We start from the raw sequence: 23098 nt of genomic DNA, 5'->3' as shown, positions 1-23098 counted from the left end.
TATTAAGCCATTTGAAACATATGCTCCACAAGGGTTATACATAAGGTACACTGTGCTTTCTTTTTTGTTAGTCTGAAAAATAGTTTAGTATGTGATGATCATGGCCTGAAATTAATTGTCAGATAACCTAATCTTTTAAGAATATTTGTGGGTCCACATTCTGGAGTACATAGACGTGGGCATGTGAACAAAACTTTGTCTGAATTTTAGTTTGGTATGTTATGATCAAATCCTGGAATTAATTGTCAATTGATCTGACTTTTCAAGAACATTTGTGGGGTCCACGTTCTGGAGTATACATACGTGGGCATGTGAACAAGGATTTGGCTGAATAATTATTTGGTATGTGATGATCAAATGCTCAAATTAATTGTCAGATGATCTGACTTTTCAAGAACATTTGTGGGGTTTGCATACTGGAATATACAGACATGGGCATGTGCACGAGTATGTGTCTGAATAATAGTATGTTATGTGATGATCGTGGCCTAGAATTAATTGTGAAATGAGGTAATATGTGTTCTACTGATGAGAATAATAATTTTGGGACAACTAATAAATATAATCTACTGGAACCCACTAAGAAGAAAATATAAATTATTTGAAAGAAAAAAGACCTCATTACACAATATGGTGTAATTCATGGTATTTTGATAACCCCTTTACCCCTGAAGGTGGTTTGCACGTTAATGACCAGGCCAATTTTTACAATTCTGACCACTGTCAATTTATGAGGTAATAACTCTGTAACTCTTCAATGGTTCCCACTGAATCTGCATTTTTTCATGACATATTGTACTTCATGATAGTGGTAAAATTTATTTGATATGACTTGCGTTTATTTGTGAAAAAATTGGAAATTTGGTGAAAATGTAAAAATTTTTTGCAATTTTCAAAATTTTAATTTTCATGCCCTTAAATCCGAGAGATATGTCACACAAAATAGTTAATAAATAACATTTCTCATATGTCTACTTTACATCAGCACAATTTTGTAATCAAAATTTTTTTTGTTAGTAAGTTATAAGGGTTAAAAGTTGACCAGCGATTTCTAATTTTTCCACCAAAATTTACAAAACCATCTTTTAAGGGACCATATCACATTTGAAGTGACTTTGAGGGGCCTTTATGACAGAAAATACCCAAAAGTGACACCATTTTAAAAACTTCACCCCTCAAGGTGTTGAAAACCACATTCAAGAAGTTTATTAACCCTTCAAGTGGTTCACAGGAATTTTTGGAATGTGGAAGAAAAAAATGAAAATTTTACTTTTTTCACAAAAATGTTAATTTAGGCCCCAATTTTTTTATTTTCTCAAGGGTATCAGGATAAAATGGAACTCAAAATTTGTTTTGCAATTCCTCCTAAGTTCGCTGATACCCCATATGTGGGGGAAAACCACTGTTTGGGTGCATGGCAGGGTTTGGAAGGGAAGGAGCACAATTTGACTTTTTGAATGTAAAATTTGCTTGAATAATTAGCGGATGCTATGTTGCATCTGGGGAGCCCCTGATGTACCTAAAAGGGGAAACCCCCACAAGTAACATCATTTTGGAAATTAGAACTTATCTAGATATGTGCTGAGCACTTAGAACCACCAGGTGCTTCACAGAAGTTTATGACATTGAGCCGTAAAAATAAAATTTTCACATTTTTCCAACAAAAATGTTTTTCAGCCTCCAATTTTGCATTTTAATAAGGGTAACAGGAGAAATTGCTCCATGAAATTTGTTGTAAAATTTCTCCTGAGAAAGCAGATACCCCATATGTGGGGAAAAAACACTGTTTTGGCGCACGGCAGGGTTTGGAAGGAATGAGCGCCATTTTTTTTTTTTATGAAAAATTTGCTTGAATAATTAGCGGATGCCATGTTGCGTTTGGAGAGCCCCTGATGTGCCTAAACATTGGAAACCTCCGACAAGTGACACCATTTTGGAAACTACACCCTTCAAGGATTTTATCAAGGGTATAATGAACATTTTAAACCCAGAGGTACGACACAGAATTTGATAACATTAGGTCATCATATTGAATAAGTTGTCATTAGTCTTGAGTGCAAGTGCTCGCTACTTGAGTTTGCATTGGGTACTCGGGTATGCACCATGTATCGCGGATGCTCAAGTCCCCGCCCGCATGTTTAACGGTTATTAGACACCCAAAAAAAAACATGCAGGGATATCTCGTGCATGGCAGGCAATCCCCGCAAGTTTTTTTTGGCTGTATAACAGCTGCAAAATATATGGGTCGGAGACTCGAGCATGTCACTCGAGCACCCTCGATACTCGGTGCAAACCCTAACACCCGATGCAAATTCAAGTAGTGAGTAGAGATGAGCGGTGTTGGACTCGAACTGTTCACCAATCTCAAATTCGAGCTGTTTTGGGCGGTGTTCGAGCCGTTCGGCAAACACGAATGATTTGAAAAAAAATCGGCTGTTCGAGGTTATGTTCGATAACTGTTCGTGCACCAAAGTCATAACTGGATTTTTTCTCAGTAATGCTGAAAATTAATGTTAATACGCAGTTTGAGTGTACAGCGGGGCGGGCGGAGGGGCAGGGGATGGATCTCTGCAGAAATAATGAAGATCTCCATTTTTTTTTCTCTTTCCCGCATTTACAGTGGGGATGTGCAATCTGTCTGCCTATCAGCAGCGCACACACGGAGCGAAGTGCTTTCATTCACACAAGCAAGGGCATGTGTCATTGGCAGTGTATGCCCTATAAGACCCAGCCATTTTCCCCGTCGCCACCATTTTCTCACTGCTGCAGCTGCGTGTTAGACGGCACCGCTGTTGCTGTGTGCGCTATACTTTGTTAATTTCAAGCCAATTTTTAGCACAAATCTACAGATAGCTTGGGAGTAGGGAATAGTTGTGATTGCAGTCCTTTTAAGGACTAGGTTACATAATTTCCTACGACTTTTATCAGGCAGGTCTGTGCTCTTAAATAGATAGGTTGGAAGTAAAGACTAATTGTAATTGCAGTCCTTTTCAGGGCTAGGTTACATCAGTTCCTGTTAGGGGGAGCGATTGCAGACAACTTTATTTAATGGAACGCAACCGACCCCGGGGTCCGCGATGCAGCCTAGAGGACTGCTGTCGAACACTTCCCGGGTGGAAAGGCAAACGACAACTAAAAGATAAACCCTTCCGTGTTAACTACACACCGGACAGGGTATAGCGATTCGCTCTATCTCCGTTTACTGCACGGAGGAGAGAGCGACCGGCGACGCACCTAACAAATATCTTAGCCCACGGAAGGGTAAGACGGTATGCACAATCTCCAAGAAACGCAGGGAGACGTGCGTCCGTGGGAACAGCAGTAGCCCTGTCTTTGATACAGGCGCTACGCTATGGGGATTGGCGCTAAAGCGGTTCACACAATCTCCAAGAACCGCAGGGAAACGTGTGACCAGACTATGAGCAGTAGCCCTGTCTTCGGTACAGGCGCTGCGCTATAGGAGACGGCGCTAGCGAGCGGGTGATTCCCGCCGGGTAATGGAGCACTCAGCCGGCGTGCTACAGGACTGAGCAAACCAGCTCTATTTAGCTCACAGGCGGCTCGGGGTGTAAGGCGAACCCCCTGGTTAGAGCCAGTCAGCGAGGCGAAGCTACCTGCCTAGCTAAAGCTATGGCTCTTTGAGCCCGGCCAGCCTAACTAAAGCTATGGCTCTTTGAGCCCAGAGTAAGCGTGCACACCAAACAGCTAGCTCAAATGATGTGAGCGCGCCGCCATGTTTGTGGGCGGGCCTTTTAAAGACTAAGCCCTGCCCAGCGATGCGCTGTTGGTGACGTTACCCGTGAACCAATCAGGGAGTGCCAGGTCACCGAGTCAGGTGGGTGCCAACCCACCAATCATGATCCGCCAGGTCACGGACATGCTCAGTGCGGCGAATCCTGGACTTAGACTCCACGAGCCCTGTCTCCCTCTGCAGCCTATGCTTAACACTGCTGGGCACAAATTCCTGGGAGACAATCTGCAGGGCTCGTGGAACAGCTAGCCGTTGGGACTGACAACAATGCTGAGCAGTATCAGCCCTGCCTGGCATGGAATGGGAGACCACAGAAGGTACTGGACCCATTTTGAATCCAGCCCCAGACCGACGCCTAACAGTTCCTACCACTTTTTGCAAGGCAGGTCTGTGCCAGTGCTGTGCAAGTTTTTTTCACAGCATTTGGCTGAATCTAGCAAAGATAATCCTTTATGTCCTCTTGCAGTGTGTGTTAGTCAGTGGAGAAGACTATCTGTGTTGCAAGCTACACCACCAGTGTAAAGAATACAAATTTTTTTACGGCACCTAGCGAAGTAAAACCTTTTGGGCATAGCATCATTCTATTAGTACATCTATACTAACCTCCATCAGGTTGCAAATTCAATATAATTTTTTTCTGCATCCAGCTCTGAAAAACTATTTCAGCTTGTAGCAGTGTGTGGGACTTGTTCTATTAGTCCATCTATACTAACCTCCATCAGGTTGCAAATTCAATATAATTTTTTTCTGCATCTAGCTTTGAAAAACTATTTTGGCTTCTAGCAGTGTGTGGGACTTGTTCTATTAGTCCATCTATACTAACCTCCATCAGGTTGCAAATTCAATATAATTTTTTTCTGCATCTAGGTCTGAAAAAATATTTCGGCTTCTAGCAGTGTGTGGGACTTCTTCTATTAGTCCATCTATCCTAACCTCCAGCCTGTTGCAAATTCAATATAATTTTTTTCTGCATCTAGATCTGAAAAAATATTTCGGCTTCTAGCAGTGAGTGGGACTAGTTCTATTAGTCCCTCTATACTAACCTCCAGAAGGTTGCAAATTCAATATAATTTTTTTCTGCATCTAGTTCTGAAAAAATATTTTGGCTTCTAGCAGTGTGTGGGACTTGTTCTATTATTCCATCTATACTAACCTCCATCAGGTTGCAAATTCAATATAATTTTTCTCTGCATCTAGCTCTGAAAAAATATTTTGGCTTCTAGCAGTGTGTGGGACTTGTTCTATTAGTCCATCTATACTAACCTCCATCAGGTTGCAAATTCAATATAATTTTTTTCTGCATCTAGCTCTGAAAAATTATTTCGGCTTCTAGCAGTGTGTGGGACTTCTTCTATTAGTCCATCTATACTAACCTCCATCAGGTTGCAAATTCAATATCATTTTTTCTGCATCTAGCTCTGAAAAAATATTTCGGCTTCTAGCAGTGTGTGGGACTTGTTCTATTAGTCCATCTATACTAACCTCCGTCAGGTTGCAAATTCAATATAATTTTTTTCTGCATCTAGCTCTGAAAAACTATTTCGTCTTCTAGCAGTGTGTGGGACTTGTTCTATTAGTCCATCTATACTAACCTCCATCAGGTTGCAAATTCAATATATTTTTTTTCTGCATCTAGCTCTGAAAAACTATTTCGGCTTCTAGCAGTGTGTGGGACTTGTTCTATTAGTCCATCTATACTAACCTCCATCAGGTTGCAAATTCAATAAAAAAAATTTCTGCATCTAGCTCTGAAAAAATATTTTGGCTTCTAGCAGTGTGTGGGACTTGTTCTATTAGTACATCTATACTAACCTCCAGCAGGTTGCAAATTCAACATAATTTTTTTCTGCATCTAGCTCTGAAAAAATATTTTGCCATCTAGCAGTGTGTGGGACTTGTTCTATTAGTCCATCTATACTAACCTCCATCAGGTTGCAAATTCAATATAATTTTTTTCTGCATCTAGCTCTGAAAAAATATTTCGCTTCTAGCAGTGTGTGGGACTTGTTCTATTAGTCCATCTATACTAACCTCCATCAGGTTGCAAATTCAATATAATTTTTTTCTGCATCTAGCTCTGAAAAAATATTTCGGCTTCTAGCAGTGTGTGGGACTTCTTCTATTAGTCCATCTATACTAACCTCCATCAGGTTGCAAATTCAATATAATTTTTTTCTGCATCTAGCTCTGAAAAACTATTTCGGCTTCTAGCACTGTGTGGGACTTGTTCTATTGGTCCATCTATACTAACCTCCATCAGGTTGCAAATTCAATATCATTTTTTCTGCATCTAGCTCTGAAAAAATATTTCGGCTTCTAGCAGTGTGTGGGACTTGTTCTATTAGTCCATCTATACTAACCTCCATCAGGTTGCAAATTCAATATAATTTTTTTCTGCATCTTGCTCTGAAAAACTATTTCGTCTTCTAGCAGTGTGTGGGACTTGTTCTATTAGTCCATCTATACTAACCTCCATTAGGTTGCAAATTCAATATAATTTTTTTCTGCATCTAGCTCTGAAAAACTATTTCGGCTTCTAGCACTGTGTGGGACTTGTTCTATTAGTCCATCTATACTAACCTCCATCAGGTTGCAAATTCAATAAAAAAAATTTCTGCATCTAGCTCTGAAAAAATATTTTGGCTTCTAGCAGTGTGTGGGACTTGTTCTATTAGTCCATCAATACTAACCTCCAGCAGGTTGCAAATTCAATATAATTTTTTCTGCATCTAGCTCTGAAAAAATATTTCGGCTTCTAGCAGTGTGTGGGACTTGTTCTATTAGTACATCTATACTAACCTCCAGCAGGTTGCAAATTCAACATAATTTTTTACTGCATCTAGCTCTGAAAAAATATTTTGGCATCTAGCAGTGTGTGGGACTTGTTCTATTAGTCCATCTATAGTAACCTCCATCAGGTTGCAAATTCAATATAATTTTTTTCTGCATCTAGCTCTGAAAAAATATTTCGCTTCTAGCAGTGTGTGGGACTTGTTCTATTAGTCCATCTATACTAACCTCCATCAGGTTGCAAATTCAATATAATTTTTTTCTGCATCTAGCTCTGAAAAAATATTTTGGCTTCTAGCAGTGTGTGGGACTTGTTCTATTAGTCCATCTATACTAACCTCCAGCCTGTTACAAATTCAATATAATTTTTTTCTGCATCTAGATCTGAAAAAATATTTCGGCTTCTAGCAGTGTGTGGGACTTGTTCTATTAGTCCATCTATACCAACCTCCAGAAGGTTGCAAATTCAATATAATTTTTTTCTGCATCTAGCTCTGAAAAAATATTTCGGCTTCTAGCAGTGTGTGGGACTTGTTCTATTATTCCATCTATACTAACCTCCATCAGGTTGCAAATTCAATATAATTTTTCTCTGCATCTAGCGCTGTAAAAATATTTTGGCTTATAGCAGTGTGTGGGACTTGTTCTATTAGTCCATCTATACTAACCTCCATCAGGTTGCAAATTCAATATAATTTTTATCTGCATCTAGCTCTGAAAAAATATTTCGGCATCTAGCAGCATGTGGGACTTGTTCTATTAGTCCATCTATACTAACCTCCATCAGGTTGCAAATTCAATATAATTTTTTTCTGCATCCAGCTCTGAAAAACTATTTTGGCTTCTAGCAGTGTGTGGGACTTGTTCTATTAGTCCATCTATACTAACCTCCATCAGGTTGCAAATTCAATATAATTTTTTTCTGCATCTAGCTCTGAAAAACTATTTTGGCTTCTAGCAGTGTGTGGGACTTGTTCTATTAGTCCATCTATACTAACCTCCATGAGGTTGCAAATTCAATATAATTTTTTTCTGCATCTAGCTCTGAAAAAATATTTCGGCTTCTAGCAGTGTGTGGTACTTGTTCTATTAGTCCATCTATACTAACCTCCAGCAGGTTGCAAATTCAATATAATTTTTTTCTGCATCTAGCTCTGAAAAAATATTTAGGCTTCTAGCAGTGTGTGGGACTTGTTCTATTAGTCCATCTATACTAACCTCCAGCAGGTTGCAAATTCAATATAATTTTTTTCTGCATCTAGCTCTGAAAAAATATTTTGGCTTCTAGCAGTGTGTGGGACTTGTTCTATTAGTCCATCTATACTAACCTCCATCAGGTTGCAAATTCAATATAATTTTTTTCTGCATCTAGCTCTGAAAAATTATTTCGGCTTCTAGCAGTGTGTGGGACTTCTTCTATTAGTCCATCTATACTAACCTCCATCAGGTTGCAAATTCAATATCATTTTTTCTGCATCTAGCTCTGAAAAAATATTTCGGCTTCTAGCAGTGTGTGGGACTTGTTCTATTAGTCCATCTATACTAACCTCCATCAGGTTGCAAATTCAATATAATTTTTTTCTGCATCTAGCTCTGAAAAACTATTTCGTCTTCTAGCAGTGTGTGGGACTTGTTCTATTAGTCCATCTATACTAACCTCCATCAGGTTGCAAATTCAATATATTTTTTTTCTGCATCTAGCTCTGAAAAACTATTTCAGCTTCTAGCAGTGTGTGGGACTTGTTCTATTAGTCCATCTATACTAACCTCCATCAGGTTGCAAATTCAATAAAAAAAATTTCTGCATCTAGCTCTGAAAAAATATTTTGGCTTCTAGCAGTGTGTGGGACTTGTTCTATTAGTACATCTATACTAACCTCCAGCAGGTTGCAAATTCAACATAATTTTTTTCTGCATCTAGCTCTGAAAAAATATTTTGCCATCTAGCAGTGTGTGGGACTTGTTCTATTAGTCCATCTATACTAACCTCCATCAGGTTGCAAATTCAATATAATTTTTTTCTGCATCTAGCTCTGAAAAAATATTTCGCTTCTAGCAGTGTGTGGGACTTGTTCTATTAGTCCATCTATACTAACCTCCATCAGGTTGCAAATTCAATATAATTTTTTTCTGCATCTAGCTCTGAAAAAATATTTCGGCTTCTAGCAGTGTGTGGGACTTCTTCTATTAGTCCATCTATACTAACCTCCATCAGGTTGCAAATTCAATATAATTTTTTTCTGCATCTAGCTCTGAAAAACTATTTCGGCTTCTAGCACTGTGTGGGACTTGTTCTATTAGTCCATCTATACTAACCTCCATCAGGTTGCAAATTCAATATCATTTTTTCTGCATCTAGCTCTGAAAAAATATTTCGGCTTCTAGCAGTGTGTGGGACTTGTTCTATTAGTCCATCTATACTAACCTCCATCAGGTTGCAAATTCAATATAATTTTTTTCTGCATCTTGCTCTGAAAAACTATTTCGTCTTCTAGCAGTGTGTGGGACTTGTTCTATTAGTCCATCTATACTAACCTCCATTAGGTTGCAAATTCAATATAATTTTTTTCTGCATCTAGCTCTGAAAAACTATTTCGGCTTCTAGCACTGTGTGGGACTTGTTCTATTAGTCCATCTATACTAACCTCCATCAGGTTGCAAATTCAATAAAAAAAATTTCTGCATCTAGCTCTGAAAAAATATTTTGGCTTCTAGCAGTGTGTGGGACTTGTTCTATTAGTCCATCTATACTAACCTCCAGCAGGTTGCAAATTCAATATAATTTTTTCTGCATCTAGCTCTGAAAAAATATTTCGGCTTCTAGCAGTGTGTGGGACTTGTTCTATTAGTACATCTATACTAACCTCCAGCAGGTTGCAAATTCAACATAATTTTTTACTGCATCTAGCTCTGAAAAAATATTTTGGCATCTAGCAGTGTGTGGGACTTGTTCTATTAGTCCATCTATAGTAACCTCCATCAGGTTGCAAATTCAATATAATTTTTTTCTGCATCTAGCTCTGAAAAAATATTTCGCTTCTAGCAGTGTGTGGGACTTGTTCTATTAGTCCATCTATACTAACCTCCATCAGGTTGCAAATTCAATATAATTTTTTTCTGCATCTAGCTCTGAAAAAATATTTTGGCTTCTAGCAGTGTGTGGGACTTGTTCTATTAGTCCATCTATACTAACCTCCAGCCTGTTACAAATTCAATATAATTTTTTTCTGCATCTAGATCTGAAAAAATATTTCGGCTTCTAGCAGTGTGTGGGACTTGTTCTATTAGTCCATCTATACCAACCTCCAGAAGGTTGCAAATTCAATATAATTTTTTTCTGCATCTAGCTCTGAAAAAATATTTCGGCTTCTAGCAGTGTGTGGGACTTGTTCTATTATTCCATCTATACTAACCTCCATCAGGTTGCAAATTCAATATAATTTTTCTCTGCATCTAGCGCTGTAAAAATATTTTGGCTTATAGCAGTGTGTGGGACTTGTTCTATTAGTCCATCTATACTAACCTCCATCAGGTTGCAAATTCAATATAATTTTTATCTGCATCTAGCTCTGAAAAAATATTTCGGCATCTAGCAGCATGTGGGACTTGTTCTATTAGTCCATCTATACTAACCTCCATCAGGTTGCAAATTCAATATAATTTTTTTCTGCATCCAGCTCTGAAAAACTATTTTGGCTTCTAGCAGTGTGTGGGACTTGTTCTATTAGTCCATCTATACTAACCTCCATCAGGTTGCAAATTCAATATAATTTTTTTCTGCATCTAGCTCTGAAAAACTATTTTGGCTTCTAGCAGTGTGTGGGACTTGTTCTATTAGTCCATCTATACTAACCTCCATGAGGTTGCAAATTCAATATAATTTTTTTCTGCATCTAGCTCTGAAAAAATATTTCGGCTTCTAGCAGTGTGTGGTACTTGTTCTATTAGTCCATCTATACTAACCTCCAGCAGGTTGCAAATTCAATATAATTTTTTTCTGCATCTAGCTCTGAAAAAATATTTAGGCTTCTAGCAGTGTGTGGGACTTGTTCTATTAGTCCATCTATACTAACCTCCAGCAGGTTGCAAATTCAATATAATTTTTTTCTGCATCTAGCTCTGAAAAAATATTTCGGCTTCAAGCAGTGTGTGGGACTTGTTCTATTAGTACATCTATACTATCCTCCAGCAGGTTGCAAATTCAATATAATTTTTTTCTGCATCTAGCTCTGAAAAAATATTTCGGCATCTAGCAGTGTGTGGGACTTGTTCTGTTAGTCCATCTATACTAACCTCCATCAGGTTGCAAATTCAATATAATTTTTCTCTGCATCTAGCTCTGAAAAAATATTTCAGCTTGTAGCAGTGTGTGGGACTTGTTCTATTAGTCCATCTATACTAACCTCCATCAGGTTGCAAATTCAATATAATTTTTCTCTGCATCTAGCTCTGAAAAAATATTTTGGCTTCTAGCAGTGTGTGGGACTTGTTCTATTAATCCATCTATACTAACCTCCATCAGGTTGCAAATTCAATATAATTTTTTTCTGCATCTAGCTCTGAAAAAATATTTTGGCTTCTAGCAGTGTGTGGGACTTGTTCAATTAGTCCATCTATACTAACCTCCATCAGGTTGCAAATTCAATATAATTTTTTTCTGCATCTAGCTCTGAAAAACTATTTCGGCTTCTAGCAGTGTGTGGGACTTGTTCAATTAGTCCATATATACTAATCTTCATCAGGTTGCAAATTCAATATAATTTTTTTCTGCATCTAGCTCTGAAAAACTATTTCGGCTTCTAGCAGTGTGTGGGACTTGTTCAATTAGTCCATATATACTAATCTTCATCAGGTTGCAAATTCAATATAATTTTTTTCTGCATCTAGCTCTGAAAAACTATTTCGGCTTCGAGCACTGTGTGGGACTTGTTCTATTAGTCCATCTATACTAACCTCCATCAGGTTGCAAATTCAATATAATTTTTTTCTGCATCTAGCTGTGAAAAAATATTTCGGCTTGGGCTTGTAGCAGTGTGAGGGACTTGTTCTATTAGTCCATCTATACTAACCTCCACCAGGTTGCAAATTCAAAATAATTTTTATCTGCATCTAGCTCTGAAAAAATATTTGGGCTTCGGCTTGTAGCAGTGTGTGGGACTTGTTCTATTAGTCCATCTATACTAACCTCCACCAGGTTGCACATTCAAAATAATTTTTAGCTGCATCTTGCCTGTAAACTAATTTTGGGGATATTAACTGTGTGTGGTACTCATTCTATTTGGCCATCTATACTAAGCTCCACCAGCTTTCAAATTACTAATAATTTTTAGCTGCATCTTGCCTGTAAACTAATTTTGGGCATATTAACTGTGTGTGGTACTCATTCTATTTGGCCATCTATACTAAGCTCCACCAGCTTTCAAATTACTAATAATTTTTAGCTGCATCTTGCCTGGAAAATAATTTTGGGCATAGTAGCAGTGTGTGGTACTCATTGTATTAGGCCATCTATACCAAGCTCCACCAGCTTTGAAATTAATAATAATTTTTAGCTGCATGTAGCCTGGAATTTTTTTTTTCTTCCCAATAGTGGTAGCAATAGAAATATGGGGCGCGCTCCTGGCTAACAAAAATATACGCTTCCTAACAAAAAACACCAGCCTAGAGCACTGCATTAATAAGATGGCATCATCGTCTCTCCCGTCTAAATTTATAAGGATGTTCAATTCACTGACAACAGGACTAAATATAACACCTGGCTTTATGAGTCACTACATGGACACAATTCACACCTCCAGATAATTAAACATTACCAAGGCCTCTCATTTTGCAACAAAAACAACCTAATTAGCTCTCCCTAACTTATCAGTAGGAGGCATCACAACTTACACCTCATGAACAAATGTCTTGTAACATCTCTCAAATGCTGTGCCTTTTGTCTTATGAATTCATTTGTAATCTTGCCTGAAGAAGGAGCCTCTGTGCTCTGAAAGCTTGCATATATATATATATATTTTTTCTGGTTAGCGTTAGCCAATAAAGGTATCACCACAAGAATACTTCTGTCATTTTTGGCATAAAAGTATTTACATAGATTTTTCTGGCTAACACGGTACCACAATATAACTTTGTATTGTACATCATCATGGCTAGGAGGAAATAGTCTTTTACTTGTCCACATCTGAGGGACTGAGGGCTGGCTGTTGTGTTTAGACGGGGTTGAGTAGGGTGTCCCCGGCAAACTGCGGGTCTGTGAGGAAGATGCAGGCGGACATGTTATGTTGCCTTGATTCAAAGGTGGTGCTCTCGATGTCGGAGAGCGCTCAACACCAGCAAGTGTTTCCACTTCCAAATGAACTGACGACCTGCCAATCACACTGGTTGTTGCGGGTAAAGAGGTGGCAGGTCTGCATCTAAAAACATGTGTGACTGCTGTCCCCCCAGTCACAGAGGATGAAGAGGCTGCGGATGCACAAGATGGGGCAGACGGTGGTTGGCCGGCCCACTAGGCCGCATTGCAGCACAGTGAGCTTCCCACTGTAACTTATGCTTCATATCCATGTGACGGTTCATGCATGAAGTACTCAAACTATGGATTTTTTGGCCTCTACTTAGCTTTTAGGGACAAACGTTTCGGATAAAATGAGTTGGGTCATCCTTATCGATCTCAAAAAATGCCCAGGCTATGCAAGGCTTAGAGCCCATGCGACCTGAAGAGCCACCACGACTTGTGGTCAGAGGCAGAGTTGTGGTTGAGGATGCAGTTGTTGACGTGCTTCCAGTACTACGTCTCTGTCCAGGAAGGCGCAACCAAACCTCGCCGTCAATAGCATCCTCCTCCACCTCCTCTGCTGACTTCATTGACTGGCTGACTGTGCGTTCACAGTAAGTGGAATCTCCAACCTCGTCATCATCACCCTGTGTGTTCTCACACCCGTTGTCCTCAGAGCCAACCTCTTCCTGCCCTGACCGAAAAGTCAAGTTGTCGCTCCAATCAGGTATCTGAGTCTCATCATCGTCTTTCTGATTGTCTCCACCAACAGGAGTTACAGTTTGGGAACGAGGGTCTACATTATGCTCAGAACCTTTTTCATCTGGGCCTGAATCCGACTCATAAACATTCTGGGCATCAGTGCAGATCATTTCCTCGTCTGGATTCACAGAAGCTCTGGAGCAGACCTCTGATTCCCAGGCTATAGTATGAGTAAACAGCTCTGCAGACTTAACCATCTGTGTTACCCCATACTCAGATGGGCAGCTGGAGACTTGGGAGCTGTGAGGAAGCAAGTGCGATTGGGGTGACACCTCTGAGGACTGGAGTATTTGTGATGTTGAAGTTGAGGTGGAGGAGAGCCAACTTGAAGGAGCACTTGGTATCCATTGAAGCACCTGCTGTTTTTGTGCCTCATCTGGAATTTGTAGCGATGGGCGTGTCCGTAAGAAAGGGATCCTATAACATTGTCCACAAAAAGAAGTAGACATCTTAGTTTGGCTGTAAGATGATCTTTCTTCTGCAGATGTTACTCCCCCCCCCCCATCGCGGGGGGGCTCGACCTACCAGCGGACAGGCACCAGTATTGGGAGAGGGGGCTGGCCGTCAGGGTCCACCGCGGCTCTGGCACAAACCCGGCGACACGGAGGTCGCATGGGCAGGAACGGACTGGCCGTTTCGGCTTCGCACTCCAGCGTAGTCCCTCTGCCCGCTCGCGCCCATAACCTCAAAGGGATGCGCAAGAGGCTTTTCTTCTCAGGGCTGTTCCCCGCCCAGCAGGAACGTGGGGGAGCTCAGGTTGGCCTTCCACTGTACACCCTTACCTCCCTCGCCCTCTTTCCTTCTTCCGTTCTCCATCTAACCACTCGGCTCTGTGGTGTCCACTCTCCCTCCAGCTCTCTCCTTCTCACAGGTGGACTACCGCGTGTATTCACACTGTGGCAAATCTTTTGGGCCCAGGAATAAGAAGTTGTCGAGGTAATGGATAATATGTGCCCCCTTAGAAAAGTCCATTACAACCCATTCGAGGAAGCAACTAAACGCCTCAAATAGTGAGCAGGATCTGGAGCACCCCATGGGCAAACAAGGATCTATATAGTATGCTCCTTCCCAGAAGCAGCCCAATAGGTGGACACTATTCGGAGGCACAGGTAGTAAGTAACCGGAACACCGCATCAATTTCTGTTTTGGCAATTAGGGTGACCCTTCCCAACTTCTTGATCCGCCTGATTGCCTTGTCAAAGTATGTAGAGTATATACTACTGTACTTGGTTCCGCGTCGATGTTGTCGTTTTCTGACCTGCCCCTTGGATATGACAAATGGTGAATTAGTCCAAATGTATTGGGTTCCGTTTTTGGCACAACTCACAACGGGGATACCACTACGTCTTGTAAGGAAATTGTTCTGAATGGAACCGCCATTCTACCTAAAGATATTTATTTTTTTAATTTTCTTGTCACGACGTCTGGGTGTTGGTAGGCTGATTTTAGATTTTTACTCCAGCCATTCTTGATTTTAGAAGGGCATGACATGCCTATATCTGTGTCTCCCCCTCCTTTTACTCCTCCGCCTCTTTTCTTTTCGCATGACTATATGTACTTGTCACTTTCCAATGTGTTAGTTGTGTCTTCTGAGCAGTTTGTCAGCTTTTGGACACCTTTGAAGGTGTTTTCTATGTGTTTCTATGTGTTTTTGTTTGCCTGCCATTGCTTTTAACGGTGTTCGACGAACAGTTCGACGAACATTTCGGCGAACATACGGGTGTTCGACGAACCGAACCGAACTCGAACACTACGGGGGTGGCTCAACACTAGTAGTGAGCACTTGCGCTCAACTCTAGTTGCCATATCGTTGTCATTTTTTCATTTACTTTGGAAAAAATCCCAACCCCAACACAACCCTAATCCCAACCCTGATACAGCCGAAACTCTAGCACAACCCCAACCCTAACCCTAGCCCAACCCTAATCCTAACCCTAGCCCAACCCTAACCCTAGCCCAACCATAACCCTAGCCTAACCATAACCCTAGCCTAACACTAACCCTAGCCCAACCCTAACCCTAGCTCAACCCTAGCCCCACTCTAACCCTAGCCAAACACTAGCCCAACCGTAACCCTAGCACAACCCTAACCCTAGCACAACCCTAACCCTAGCACATCCATAACCCTTGCACAACCCTAACCCTAGCACAACCCTAACCCTAGCCCAACCTTAACCCTAGCCCAACCCTAGCCCAACCTTAACCCTAGCCCAACCTTAACCCTAGAGTTTATTTTTTATGCCATTCCTCATGCGGTATAAGTGATTAGACTACTTTATTCTTCGGGTCGGTGCGATTACAGCGATACCAGATTCATATCAGTTTTTTATGATTGACAGCTGTCACACACTAAAAGACGCTTTTTTTTGCAAAGGCTAGTTTTTGCATCGCCTTATTTTGAGAGCTATAAGTTTTCCATATTTTGGCCGACAAAATCATGTGATGACTTGTTTTTTGCAGGACAAGTTGACATTTTTATTAGCAAATAAAAATTGTAAGCAATCAGCTCACCTATTCACAAATGCAGGTGTGCACGATCCAAGTTCCAAAGGGAATAGTCCATATAACAGAAGAGATTGATCCAGCACTTCCAATAAAACGTGTATTTTTATTCAGAAAATTTCATCCATAAAAAATATATAATTCCATAAGAAATCTACAAAAACATATGGAAAAGTGTTGTCAACCAACACCTTAACTGTATCTCCCTTGGGACTATTTCCTCAGATGACACACTTTTCCATATGTTTTTGTGAAGAGCTGCAAGTGCAGGGGTGCTGTGGATAGAATTTTGCTGCCCAGAAGGAATGGAGAGTGTGTTCTTTTACTAAACACATATTAAGGTAATAGTCCCAATTTTTTTTATTTCAGGAACACTTATGGGGATCCATGATGGAAGGATCTGGGATTTTGGGAAACGTATTGTCGGACATATAAATTTGTTCAGTGGGTAATTAATTGTAGGACTTCTTGGGATACAAAAATTTGTAAAAAATCAAAGGGGGTAAAATTTGTGACATCTACTTTTATACCAGGAGAATTTGCAAAGAAAAGGAATGGTCAGGATAGCACAATGGAGGGGGGACAGTGGAACTTGGCCCTGCCTCAGACATTTCAGTGATGACTGACTTTGCTACAATTGGGCTGTGGGATCTCTTGGATCTTGCTATGTGGAAACATTCTGGAGGCCATTATTTTATTTTAAGCCTGCCTAACTATAAAAATATAAACCTAATCTAACACTAGTAGACCTAAATAAACCTAAAAGGTCATATATTGGCTGGAAACACAAAACGATAATAAACCTACAAAACATATTTCCATGCAAGAAATAATTAAACAATTAACCTTTATTTATAATAATGAAGAATATAAAAACAGATAAAAAGAGATATACTGCAGAGTGAAACAGATGGTATACAGAACCTATGTGTGTCGCATGCATAAAATAAATCCAGATTTTATAACATATACTGTACATATGTTCACTTATATGCAGAGAGATATATATACACATGCCCCTTAATAAATACAAGTAGATATAAAAAAATAAATAAATAAATATGGGGCAAAACCTAAATAGAAAAGAAGCATGTATATTATAATACAAATAACAACTCTGCTAAACAGGGAAATAACATCTTTGAATAATCTGCCCCGGCATTCAACATAATAGAAAGGTGTGTGATACGCCCTTTCTGAGGAAGCAAGACACGCAAAACGTACGTTAAAGGGCTATGTCTGGTAACTATAGAGTGGACTTTTTCATATGCATATATAACTGCTTTACTTACGAGTATTTTATGTTTGCCTTTGAGGGTATTGACGCATGCACTTGCACCTTTGTATTATGTTGAATGCCTGGGCAGATTATTCAAAAGTGACATTTCCCTGTTTAGCAGAGTTGTTATTTCTATTATAATATACATGCTCATTTTCTATTTAGGTTTTGTCCCATATTTATTTATTTATATTTACTTGTATTTATTAAAGGGGCATGTGTATACATATCTCTCTGCATATAAGTGAACATATGTATATGTTATAAAATCTGGATTTATTTTATGCATGTGACACACATACAGTTATATGAAAAAGTTTGGGCACCCCTATTAATCTTAAGCTTAATGTTTTATCGAAATTGGTGTTTTTGCAACAGCTATTTCAGTTTGATATATGTAATAACTGTTGGACACAGTAATGTTACTGCCTTGAAATGAGGTATATTGTACTAACAGAAAATGTGCAATATGCATTCAAACAAAATTTGACATGTGCATAAGTATGGGCACCTTTATCATTTTCTTGTTTTAAATACTCTTACCTACTTTTTACTGACTTACTAAAGCACTTTTTTTGGTTTTGTAACCTCATTGAGCTTTGAACTTCATAGCCAGTTGTATGCAATCATGAGAAAAGCTACTTAAAGTGGCCACTTGCAAGTTGTTCTCCTGTTTGAATCTCCTCTGAAGAGTGGCATCATGGGCTCCTCAAAACAACTGTCAAATGATCTGAAAACAAAAATTATTCAACATAGTTGTTCAGGGGAAGGACACAAAAAGCTATCTCAGAGATTTAACCTGTCAGTTTCCACTGTGAGGAACATAGTAAGGAAATGGAAGAACACAGGGACAGTTCTTGTTAAGGCCAGAAGTGGCAGGCCAAGAAAAACATCAGAAAGGCAGAGAAGAAGAATGGTGAGATCAGTCAAGGACAATCCTCAGACCACCTCCAGAGAGCTGCAGCATCAACTTGCTGCAGATGGTGTCACTGTGCATCGGTCAACTATACAACGCACTTTGCACAAGGAGAAGCTGTATGGGAGAGTGATGCGAAAGAAGCCATTTCTGCAAGCACGCCACAAACAGAGTCGGCTGAGGTATGCAAAAGTACATTTGGAGAAGCCAATTTCTTTTTGGAAGAAGGTCCTGTGGACTGATGAAACCAAGATTGAGTTGTTTGGTCATACAAAAAGGCGTTATGCATGGCAGCAAAAAAACACAGCATTCCAAGAAAAACACTTGCTACCCACAGTAAAATTGGGTGGAGGTTCCATCATGCTTTGGGGCTGTGTGGCCAATGCCGGCACCGGGAATCTTGTTAAAGTTGAGGGACGCATGGATTCCACTCAGTATAAGCAGATTCTTGACAATAATGTTCAAGAAACAGTGACAAAGTTGAAGTTACGCAGGGGATGGATCTTTCAGCAAGACAATGATCCAAAACACCGCTCCAAATCTACTCAGGCATTCATGCAGAGGAACAATTACAATGTTCTGGAATGGCCATCCCAGTCCCCAGACCTGAACATCACTGAACATCTGTGGGATCATTTGAAGAGGGCTGTCCATGCTCGGCGACCATCAAACTTAACTGAACTGGAATTGTTTTGTAAAGAGGAATGGTCAAAAATACCTTCATCCAGGAAATCATTAAAAGCTACAGGAAGCGACTAGAGGCTGTTATTTTTGCAAAAGGAGGATCTACTAAATATTAATGTCACTTTTCTGGTGAGGTGCCCATACTTATACACCTGTCAAATTTTGTTTGAATGCAGATTGCACATTTTCTGTTAGTACAATAAACCTCATTTCAAGGCAGAAACATTACTGTGTCCAACAGTTATTACATATATCAAACTGAAATAGCTGTTGCAAAAACACCAATTTTTATAAAACATTAAGCTTAAGATTAATAGGGGTGCCCAAACTTTTTCATATAACTGTAGGTTCTGTATACCAGCTGTTTCACTCTGCAGTATATCTATTTTTATCTGTTTTTATATTCTTCATGATTATAACTAGCAGACCTAAACCTAATTTAACACTAGTATTTTTTTTTTATATATATATATATATATATATACACTGCTCAAAAAAATAAAGGGAACACTTAAACAACAGAATATAAATTCAAGTCAATAAAACTTCTGTGAAATCAAACTGTCCACTTAGGAAGCAACACTGATTGACAATCAATTTCACATGCAGTTGTGCAAATGGAATAGACAATAGATCGAAATTATTGGCAATTATCAAGACACCCTCAATAAAGGAGTGGTTCTGCAGGTGGGGACCACAGACCACATCTCAGTACCAATGCTTTCTGGCTGATGTTTTGGTCACTTTTCAATGTTGGTTGTGCTTTCACACTCGTGGTAGCATGAGACGGACTGTACAACCCACAGAAGTTGCTCAGGTAGTGCAGCTCATCCAGGATGGCACATCAATGCGAGCTGTGGCAAGAAGGTTTGCTGTGTCTTTCAGCGTAGTCTCCAGAGACTGGAGGCGCTACCAGGAGACAGGCCAGTATACCAGGAGACGTGGAGGGGGCCGTACGAGGGCAACAACCCAGCAGCAGGACTGCTACTAGAGATGAGCGTTGTTCTACTCGAACTGTTCGCCAATCTCAAATTCGAGCTGTTTTGGGCGGTGTTCGAGCTGGTCGGCAAACACGAACAATTTGAGAAAAATTCGGCTGTTCGAGGTTATGTTCGATAACTGTTCATGCACCAAAATCATAACTGGATTTTTTCTCAGTAATGATGAAAATTAATGTTAATACGCAGTTTGAGTGTACAGCGGGGCGGGGGGAGGGGCAGGGGATGGATCTCTGCAGGAACAATGAAGATCTCCATTTTTTTTTCTCTTTCCCGCATTTGCAGTGGGGAGGTGCAATCTGTCAGCCTATCAGCAGCACACACACGGAGCGAAGTGCTTTTTTTCACACAAGCAAGGGCATGTGTGATTGGCAGTGTATGTCACATGTCCTTGCCCTATAAGACCAAGCCATTTTCCCCGTCGCCACCATTTTCTCACTGCTGCAGCTGCGTGTTAGACGGCACCGCTGTTGCTGTGTGCGCTATACCTTGTTAATTTCAAGCCAATTTTCGCACAAATATACAGATAGCTTGGGAGTAGGGAATAGTTGTGATTGCAGTCCTTTTAAGGACTAGGTTACAGCATTTCCTACGACTTTTATCAAGCAGGTCTGTGCTCTTAAATAGATAGATTGTGGGAGTAAAGACTAATTGTAATTGGAGTCCTTTTCAGGACTAGGTTACATCAGTTCCTATCAGTTTTTGCCAGGCAGGTCTGTGCCAGTGCTGTGCAAGTTTTTTTCACAGCATTTGGCTGAATCTAGCAAAGCTAATCCTTTTTGGCCTATTGCAGAGTGTGTTAGTCAGTGGAGTAGCCTATCTGTGTTGCAAGATATACCACCTGTGTATAGAATACCAATTTTTTTACTGCACCTAGTGAAGTAAAATCTTTTGGGCATAGCATCATTCTATTAGTCCATCTATACTGACCTCCATCAGGTTGCAAACTGAATATAATTTTTTTCTGCATCTAGCTCTGAAAAAATATTTGGGCTTCTAGCAGTGTGTGGGACTTGGTCTATTAGTCCATCTATACTGACCTCCATCAGGTTGCAAATTAAAAATAATTTTTTTCTTCATTTAGCTCTGAAAAAATATTTGGGCTTCTAGCAGTGTGTGGGACTTGTTCTATTAGTCCTTCTATACTGACCTCCAGCAGGTTGCAAATTGAATATAATTTTTTTCTGCATCTAGCTCTGAAAAAATATTTGGGCTTCTAGCGGTGTGTGGGACTTGGTCTATTAGTCCATCTATACTGACCTCCATCAGGTTGCAAATTAAAAATAATTTTTTTCTGCATCTAGCTCTGAAAAAATATTTGGTCTTCTAGCAGTGTGTGGGACTTGGTCTATTAGTCCATCTATACTGACCTCCATCAGGTTGCAAATTAAAAATAATTTTTTTCTTCATTTATCTCTGAAAAAATATTTGGGCTTCTAGCAGCGTGTGGGACTTGTTCTATTAGTCCATCTATACTGACCTCCATCAGGTTGCAAATTAAAAATAATTTTTTTCTGCATCTAGCTCTGAAAAAATATTTGGGCTTCTAGCAGTGTGTGGGACTTGGTCTATTAGTCCATCTATACTGACCTCCATCAGGTTGCAAATTAAAAATAATTTTTTTCTGCATCTAGCTCTGAAAAAATATTTGGGCTTCTAGCAGTGTGTGGGACTTGGTCTATTAGTCCATCTATACTGACCTCCATCAGGTTGCAAATTAAAAATAATTTTTTTCTGCATCTAGCTCTGAAAAAATATTTGGGCTTCTAGCAGTGTGTGGGACTTGGTCTATTAGTCCATCTATACTGACCTCCATCAGGTTGCAAATTGAATAAAAAAATTTTCTGCATCTAGCTCTGAAAAAATATTTGGGCTTCTAGCGGTGTGTGGGACTTGGTCTATTAGTCCATCTATTCTGACCTCCAGCAGGTTGCAAATTGAATATAATTTTTTTCTGCATCTAGCTCTGAAAAAATATTTGGGCTTCTAGCGGTGTGTGGGACTTGGTCTATTAGTCCATCTATACTGACCTCCATCAGGTTGCAAATTAAAAATAATTTTTTTCTGCATCTAGCTCTGAAAAAATATTTGGGCTTCTAGCAGTGTGTGGGACTTGGTCTATTAGTCCATCTATACTGACCTCCATCAGGTTGCAAATTAAAAATAATTTTTTTCTGCATCTAGCTCTGAAAAAATATTTGGGCTTCTAGCAGTGTGTGGGACTTGGTCTATTAGTCCATCTATACTGACCTCCATCAGGTTGCAAATTGAATAAAAAAAATTTCTGCATCTAGCTCTGAAAAAATATTTGGGCTTCTAGCGGTGTGTGGGACTTGGTCTATTAGTCCATCTATACTGACCTCCATCAGGTTGCAAATTAAAAATAATTTTTTTCTGCATCTAGCTCTGAAAAAATATTTGGGCTTCTAGCAGTGTGTGGGACTTGGTCTATTAGTCCATCTATACTGACCTCCATCAGGTTGCAAATTAAAAATAATTTTTTTCTTCATTTATCTCTGAAAAAATATTTGGGCTTCTAGCAGCGTGTGGGACTTGTTCTATTAGTCCATCTATACTGACCTCCATCAGGTTGCAAATTAAAAATAATTTTTTTCTGCATCTAGCTCTGAAAAAATATTTGGGCTTCTAGCAGTGTGTGGGACTTGGTCTATTAGTCCATCTATACTGACCTCCATCAGGTTGCAAATTAAAAATAATTTTTTTCTTCATTTAGCTCTGAAAAAATATTTGGGCTTCTAGCAGTGTGTGGGACTTGGTCTATTAGTCCATCTATACTGACCTCCATCAGGTTGAAAATTAAAAATAATTTTTTTCTTCATTTATCTCTGAAAAAATATTTGGGCTTCTAGCAGCGTGTGGGACTTGTTCTATTAGTCCATCTATACTGACCTCCATCAGGTTGCAAATTAAAAATAATTTTTTTCTGCATCTAGCTCTGAAAAAATATTTGGGCTTCTAGCAGTGTGTGGGACTTGGTCTATTAGCCCATCTATACTGACCTCCATCAGGTTGCAAATTAAAAATAATTTTTTTCTTCATTTAGCTCTGAAAAAATATTTGGGCTTCTAGCAGTGTGTGGGACTAGTTCTATTAGTCCTTCTATACTGACCTCCAGCAGGTTGCA

This window comes from Phyllobates terribilis, unplaced genomic scaffold (genome assembly GCF_046119375.1).
Source record: "Phyllobates terribilis strain yellow unplaced genomic scaffold, ASM4611937v1 Scaffold_13__5_contigs__length_258822181, whole genome shotgun sequence".
Lineage (NCBI taxonomy): Eukaryota > Metazoa > Chordata > Amphibia > Anura > Dendrobatidae > Phyllobates > Phyllobates terribilis.
The sequence above is the reverse complement of the archived record's forward strand: the minus strand, read 5'-3'. Positions refer to the sequence as shown.